The sequence below is a fragment of the Bidens hawaiensis genome, unplaced genomic scaffold, assembly GCF_021521415.1.
Source record: "Bidens hawaiensis isolate Kalapana, Puna unplaced genomic scaffold, B.hawaiensis_p1.1 tig00006693_1, whole genome shotgun sequence".
Taxonomy (NCBI): Eukaryota; Viridiplantae; Streptophyta; class Magnoliopsida; order Asterales; family Asteraceae; genus Bidens; species Bidens hawaiensis.
Genome location: NW_027491455.1, coordinates 909514 through 917075, shown reverse-complemented (window position 1 = coordinate 917075; position 7562 = coordinate 909514). Strand labels below are relative to the sequence as shown.

The following is a 7562-nucleotide window of genomic DNA, read 5'->3' as shown; positions in this document are numbered from 1 at the left end:
AATTTTAAGCGCGTACCCCAAGCATTCTGGAAACCTTTCCAAAATCGTGATGTGAAACGTGGGTCTCTATCTGAAACAATCAAAGATGGCGTACCATGGAGACGAATAATCTCTTGAAGAAAAACTTCGGACAACTGACTGACCGAAAATTTTTGCTGAATCGGTATAAAATGAGCCGACTTAGACAATCTATCGACTACAACCCATATAACATCGTTTTTCTTGAATGTTTTGGGCAACACAGTAACAAAATCCATTGTAATCTCATCCCACTTCCAAACTGGGATATCTAATGGCTGTAATAATCCGCTTGCTCGTTGATGCTCAATTTTCACTTGTTGGCAGGTGAGACATTTACTTACGTAACGAGCAACGTCTTCCTTCATCCCATTCCACCAAAAGTTCTATCTTAAGTCCTGATATATCTTGGTAGATCCTGAGTGAATAGAAAATGGCGAGCTATGCGCTTCGGCTAACAAATATTCACGAATAGTGGAATCACCGGGTACACAGTCTTTTGCCACACCAAATCACTCCCTGTTCATCTATACGGAATTCCGATTGCTTACCCACTTCAAGGTTTTGTACAATTGCCCATAAACCTCCATCTTGCTTTTATGCATCTTTAATTCGTGATATAAGATTGGGTTCAATCTGCATTCTAGCAATATATCCATCAGATTCACTAATCTGAAGCCCGATGTCCATTTTATTAAGATCATGAATAATATGAGACTGAATTTGAAGGCAGGATATACCACCGAAATTCTTTCGACTCAAGGCATCAGCTACAACATTGGCTTTTCCTGGATGGTACAGAATATTCGCATCATAATCCTTTAAAAGTTCCAACCACCTTCTTTGTCTTATATTTAGCTCCTTCTGAGTGAATATATACTTAAGGCTCTTATGGTCGGTAAAGATGTCGCAAGTTTCGCCATATAGATAATGTCACCATATCTTCAAGGCAAAGACAACTGCAGCTAATTGATGTGTTGTAAAACAGACGTATTTTCCGCACGTTTTATCTACGTATTGTATTACATTTTATGTGTTTTAACTTGTTTTAGATAGCTTTTACATATTAATCTTTATTTTGTAAGCTATGGGTGAAAGATTGAAGAAAATCGGACTTTTGGAGCAGTTTACGAGCTTTTTACGCATACGTATTCATGTAAAACTCAAAGCCCGGCTCGTCTACAACATGAAAAAGCCCAAGCCTCATATTATAACATAACATAAAAAAGAAAAAAAAACCTTAGGAGAAAGCCTACCTGGCGATTGGAAATCACATCAGAAGGAAGCAAAGAGAAATCTTTTTTCGGCTAGGGTTTGAAGCTTGTGATGTCTAGGGAAGGAAGAATACACAAGAACCAAGCCTTGGGATCATTCACCACTGTTTTTTTACAGCCGAGAGCAGCCCCGGAACATCTCATATCCTTACATCTTTTCTATTGTTCATACACTTTTAGTTTCTTGCTTAATTGTTGAATTGTTTTGCAATTACTTGAGAGATTCAAATTGTTTATGATTAGAATTGATTGTTAGACGATTGTTAAGATGATTGGTATGAGTTTTATGGTGTTTTTATTGAGTATATGCTGCTGTCCAAATAATATGAGAGACTAAACTTGCTAGTTCAACCTAGGAATGATGATTATTGTTAGTGTTTGATAGGTTTTATGGATTGTTTGATTAATAGATCTTAACTGTTATTGTAAAGTTTGATTTAGATATGAAATAGGTTGTGTTTAAGGGCTGGAAATTTTGGTGATTCATTGCATAAACCCTGTGTGTCGGTTGATTAGTTTTGTATTGATTGATCGGTGCATTGTTTGATTCTAGACTTTGTGTTTAGGGTTTGTTTGTGGTAGGTACCACCGTAGGGTTTTGTTGCATGATTTATTGGATTAAGTACAGCGGTTAGACACCTTCTTTGAGACCGAGAGGTGATAAGAAGTAGGGTCGTCTCATTACCTTTGCATGCTAGAATAAGGATTGCGCGAGAGCGAGTTCGTTTCTTGTCAGGTTTAGGTGTTTTGAGCGATTAGTTGATCTATTTTAGTTTAAGTTGAATTGTTCCTCTATCCTTGGTTGTGTAGTATTCATTGCCATTAGGGTCGAGTGTTGGTGAGACCGGGAGGTGACCCATCATTAGAACACGTTAGCAATTGTTTCTCGGTTTGGTCGTTTTAGCCGATTTTGAGTAGTTTAGGTTTGTTGAGTGAGACCGAGAGGTAATCCAGTGAGCCCGAGCGATCCTTACTCGTGTCATCTTTAGGGACCGGTGTCTTGAAGTCATTCAATCCATTAGCTTGTTAGGCCTACAATTTGATTCAGACCTAGGTAGATGTTTTTCTCCATCCTAAGTTAACACAGTTAGTTCCCCGTTAAGTTTTCTATTTTTGGTAACTTTTGTCAGTCATTCTAGTTAGTTCTGTTAAGTAATTAAGAATAAAAAATCAATTAAATATTATTCTAATGTAGGTCTTGTCTAAGGTTAGTAATCGTTAGCGTCTTACGTGTCCACGTGTTCGATACTCGGACTTCCTAGGTCTATACTACTTGCGATCGGTACACTTGCCGGTTGTGTGTGATTTTAGGATTTTCGTTTTAATATTAAAGCTTAGTTGTGAGGGTCATTATTATAGGGTTATTAGACACACATCACTAATTCTAAGTCGTGTGTTGGGTAGTTAACTTCATACGGATTCAATTGATGCAAGGCGTAAGCGATAACCTTCCCATGTTGCAATAACACACATCCTAGGCCTTTCTTTGAGGCATCACTATAGACTTGGTAACCTCCTGATCCAGAAGGGAGAGTGAGTACCGGAGCCGATACGAGTCGTTTCTTCAATTCGTCAAAGCTTTTCTCTTGTTCTTCCTTCCATGAGTACTTTACTCCTTTCCTCAAGAGTTTCGTGAGAGGTAAAGCAATGATAGAAATTCCTTCAACAAATCTTCGATAGTAGCCAGCAAGACCCAAGAAACTTCGTACTTCGGTAACAAAAGTAGGTCTAGGCCATTTCATAATAGCTTCAACCTTTGATGGGTCCACCATGATCCCTTCTGCAGATATTACATGACCTAGGAATGCCACTTGACTAAGCCAAAAATCACATTTTAAAAATTTTGCATACAACTTCTTATTTTGCAAAATTCCAAGTACTGCATGTAGATGTGCTTCATGCTCTTCACGGCTCTTAGAATATACTAGAATGTCATCAATAAAGACAATGACAAATTTTTCAAGAAATTTGTGGAATACACTATTCATCAAATCCCTGAAGACTGCAGGTGTGTTGGTTAGTCCAAAGGGCATAACCAAGAATTCATAATGGCCGTAGCGAGTGCGAAAGGCGGTCTTTGGAACATCATCTTTCTTGACCTTCAATTGATGACAGCCGGACCTTAAGTTAATTTTTGAGAAGAAATGAGCACCTTGTAGTTGGTTGAAGAGATCATCTATGCGAGGAAAGGGATAACGATTTCGGATTATGATCTTATTCAACTCTCGATAATCTATGCATAGTCGCATACTCCCATCTTTCTTTTTTACGAACAAGACTGGTGCTCCCCATGGTGAGACACTTGGTCAGATGAACCCTAGATTTAGCAATTCTTGCAATTGTTCTTTGAGTTCTTTCAGTTCTAAGGGTGCCATACGGTATGGTGGTTTAGAAATAGGTTCAGCTCCAGGAATAAGATCAACGGTGAATTCTACTTCTCAGTCTGGTGGAAGGCCAGGTAATTCTTTTGGAAATACATCTGGATACTCACAGACAACTGGATGATTATCTATGGTTGGTTCCTCATTTGAATCACATTTGACAGATGCTAGAAATCCTTCACAACCATGTGATAGAAATTTTTGGGCTTTAAGTGCTGAAATAATCTTAAGAGATTTGTGGGGTGGAGTTCCGTGATATATAAAATCTGGACGATGAAAATCACCAAAAATAACATGTCGAGAATAAAAATCTATAGTTAAACGGTGTCGAGATAACCAATCTATCCCAAGAATAACATCGAAGTCGTACATATGCATCGGATAAAGGTTCGCATTATATACAGCAGATTCAACACAAATAGGACAATCTTTATATATGTGAGTGATTACGAAGGAATTATTCATTGGAGTAGAGATTGTCAAAATATAATCTAACGGAGTTGGTCTAATCGTAAGGTACTTAGTAAACGAGTCAGATACTACAGAATGGATCGCTCCTGTATCGAATAGCACATAGATACGACGTTCACCAAGCTGAAGGGTGCCAGATACCGTACCAGGGGCATTTGTAGCATTAGTAGCAGAAAGTGCGAAAAATCTTCCTCCAATATTGGTTGTGCAACATTTCCTCCGGTTTTCTTTTTGGTGACTTGTTTGGGACAATTCTTGATCATGTGCCCGGTTTCGCCACATCTAAAACATGCTCCTGTACCTTGGCGACATATGCCTTGATGTCTCTTACCACAAGTGTTGCATAGAGGATGTATGGTCTGGTTCGGGTTTACATATTGGTTTAGTGGTTTAGCTCTAATAGGTTCCGCATACAACCGAACTTGGTTTTGAACGGGTCTTTGGTTTTGCGGTCTAGGCTGCGAAGGACGTGTCTGATTTCAAGAGTTTCTATTCACTTGCATGTTGCATTCCTGAGGGTGTGCCATAGTGGATGGTTGGCTGGTAGACTGCTTAAGTTGTCCTTCCCTGTCTCTCTTCTTGTTCTCCCCAGTTCGAGATAAGAACTCTTTAATTTTGAAATCAAAAGTTTTGATTGCATCCGCTACTTCGGTAATATCTTTGAATTTCATATACATGATCGACTTTCGAATTCGATCACTGACTGCCCATTTACATTTTTCTGCCTGTGCTTCTGCAGATCCCGCAACGTCGCCTATTATATTAGCCAACCTTGAGAATCGAGCAATAAACTCCGAAGCAGGTTCATCATTTCTTTGACGGATAACAGCATACTCTCTGATATAAGCTTCCCTATCAGCAGTAGAAAAGTACTTGTCATAGAAAATAGTTCGAAAATTAGCCCATGAAAGATTAGTAGCATAAGCATCTCCTCTTTTAACTTGTTTGTATCCTTCCCACCAAGTCTGTGCATCATCTTCCAGTTTGTAGGTTGCCGGTCTAACCTTATACTGATCTACAACTCCAAGAACTTCAAAAATCTTCTCAATATGGGCTATCCAGTTTCTTGCTTCGATGGGATTAGTTGTGTGGCTGAAAGATTTCGGCTTTTGCTTTTGGAATTTCTTGATCCACATGTGTATATCATTAGAAATGTTGTTTGTGGTGTTCTCACCAGGTGCAGGACCATAATTGTGATTGCCATTTGTGTTTTTTGGGGGACAAGTTTGTTGAATAATGACTTCAACAGTTTGAGCAACAAGGTTTGGAAGCAAACCAGCAATAGCTTGGTTAACAGCAGCAACTACATTAAGATCAACTGGGGTCTTGTTAGAAGTAGTTTCGTTGTGGTGACGGTCAGTGCGAACATTTCTAAGAGGCTAACGACGGGGAGGCATCTAAAAGAATAGGCGCAAGGATTAGAATATGCTAATAATTTCTAGCCTAACTTAATCATACCCCTATTTTCTACCCATTCCTCATAGGTCTTAATTACTATGTTTAAGTTTTCTACAGAAAAGAGGCCTTTGCTCTATACCAAAGCTGTAACACCCCGGCCCGGAAGGGGCTGACATGTCACAATACATATGGTTTCTGGATAAAAGTCTTAATTTTTATTTATTTACTTGTCAAAGTCATAATACATTAGACAAGACAAACTTAAGGCTAATTTACAAACTAGCACATTTAAAAGATATTTTATTAGGGTCCTAATGCTTTATTCTTCTCTTTTAACCCTACCCAAAGTATCCTGTGTACCTGTATAAAAAAATAAATAATAACTCAGTACGGAATAATAAGCTCAAACAATTAAGGATTTAATGGGACGTCATTTAGATAGAACGTATAATAAATGATACGATGCAAAGTAATCTTATTAAATAAATTTAGTCGTATCATACGGATGTACCCATGAGTGAAACATAAAACGTGATAATATACAGGTAGCTACTCCTGCATATTTACCACACGAGATGGCGAGTTGGCATACCCGCTATCCATCTCCTTAATATTAAATTATTAATCCTAGGACCGATCCATATGCCTCCTAATAGTCATATGTACCACTTGTACTTAAGAGACACCGTGAACTGATCTCACTGTCACGGGTGGTGCACATGTTGTCGATGCCGCAACAACATGCTCGTGGGACACTCCACGAGAAGTGGCACTCGGGGTATCGGAATACAAATGATCATATTCACATGACTCATAGCAAATATTTTATCGTAACATATATCGGAACATGCGATAATGAGTACAACTAACAGAATTATATCGCATGACGTCAAACAATATCATAGTCAAAATAGAATTTCAACGGAAAGTCAACTGAATCGATATATTAAAGATGCGGGGAATTTCCAATGTATATGAAACTAATGGGCTTATAACAATTGGATAATAAAGCAATGAAGCGTGGGCGTAAGGATCCGTACCTTTATTGATCGTGATTTCTTAAATGATTATTCTCTTGTTTACGAGCGTTTGTATAAACCTGTATATTTTAGTTGTATTCTTATCAGCATAACATTTTAGTCTTATCATTGTATGTGTTGTTGAACAATTAATTTAATCAAGCATCATTTTTATCATAGTATAATAAAGGTTCATTGCTGAAATTATTGTTATAATAAATTTTAGAAAATTCTTCTATATTTATATGTTCGTTTTCCTGATACATGTTATAAAAATCATTTTTCAAAATAAAACAAATTTATGACATATAATTTTTATTTACAATTAAACTAACTGGTCAACTAATATTGCTTGTAGTTGACTTGTAATAAATACCCACTACCAAACTTGAATCATTTTATTTATTTATTTATTTGTCTTGTATCATGTTTATTAGTTCCATGCCCCATCTTAACCACTTAGTTGAAGAGAAGGAATCTGAGTATTTATTATATATAAGGGTAATCATATGAGTAGATAGTTACAAGTAAATTAGTTTACTACATTTTTGTTGGAAGTAAAACAAATTTGATTGATGCTACAAGGTTCTGTCGAAAAATGGTCTCCTTAGTCCTTCTGTATATAATTCCTTAGAAAAGTGCAGGTTGGTCAGAAATCTGCTACGAAAGATTTTGAACGTAACTATGTGATCGAACTAGCTCGATGAATATGAGATTAACAACCGGTCATAATAAAAAGAAAGTACGTCGGTTCCGTTGTGATGTCGCACGGTGGTTCAAAGGTGGCGGGGTGGGTTACCGAGTGAAGATGGTAAATCAAGGGTATTGTTTTGTTGTTGGGTTTCATATCGGTTCATCGGAAAAAGTGCATGTTTGCCGGAAAACCTTCTTTCTTTTATTTTATTTGTTACATACTAATGGAGATTATAATAGTAAGGGTATTTATTTGTTGTGTGGGTTATGACTCGCTGTCAGAATGTAACCATATTGTTATAGGGATA

At 37.4% G+C, this 7562-nt stretch overlaps 1 pseudogene; it reads right to left on the bottom strand.

The window, feature by feature from the left end:
- Positions 1–615: 615 nt before the first annotated feature.
- Positions 616–3325, bottom strand: LOC143633356 (putative mitochondrial protein AtMg00860 pseudogene; annotated as a pseudogene).
- Between the last annotated feature and the right edge of the window lie 4237 nt (positions 3326–7562).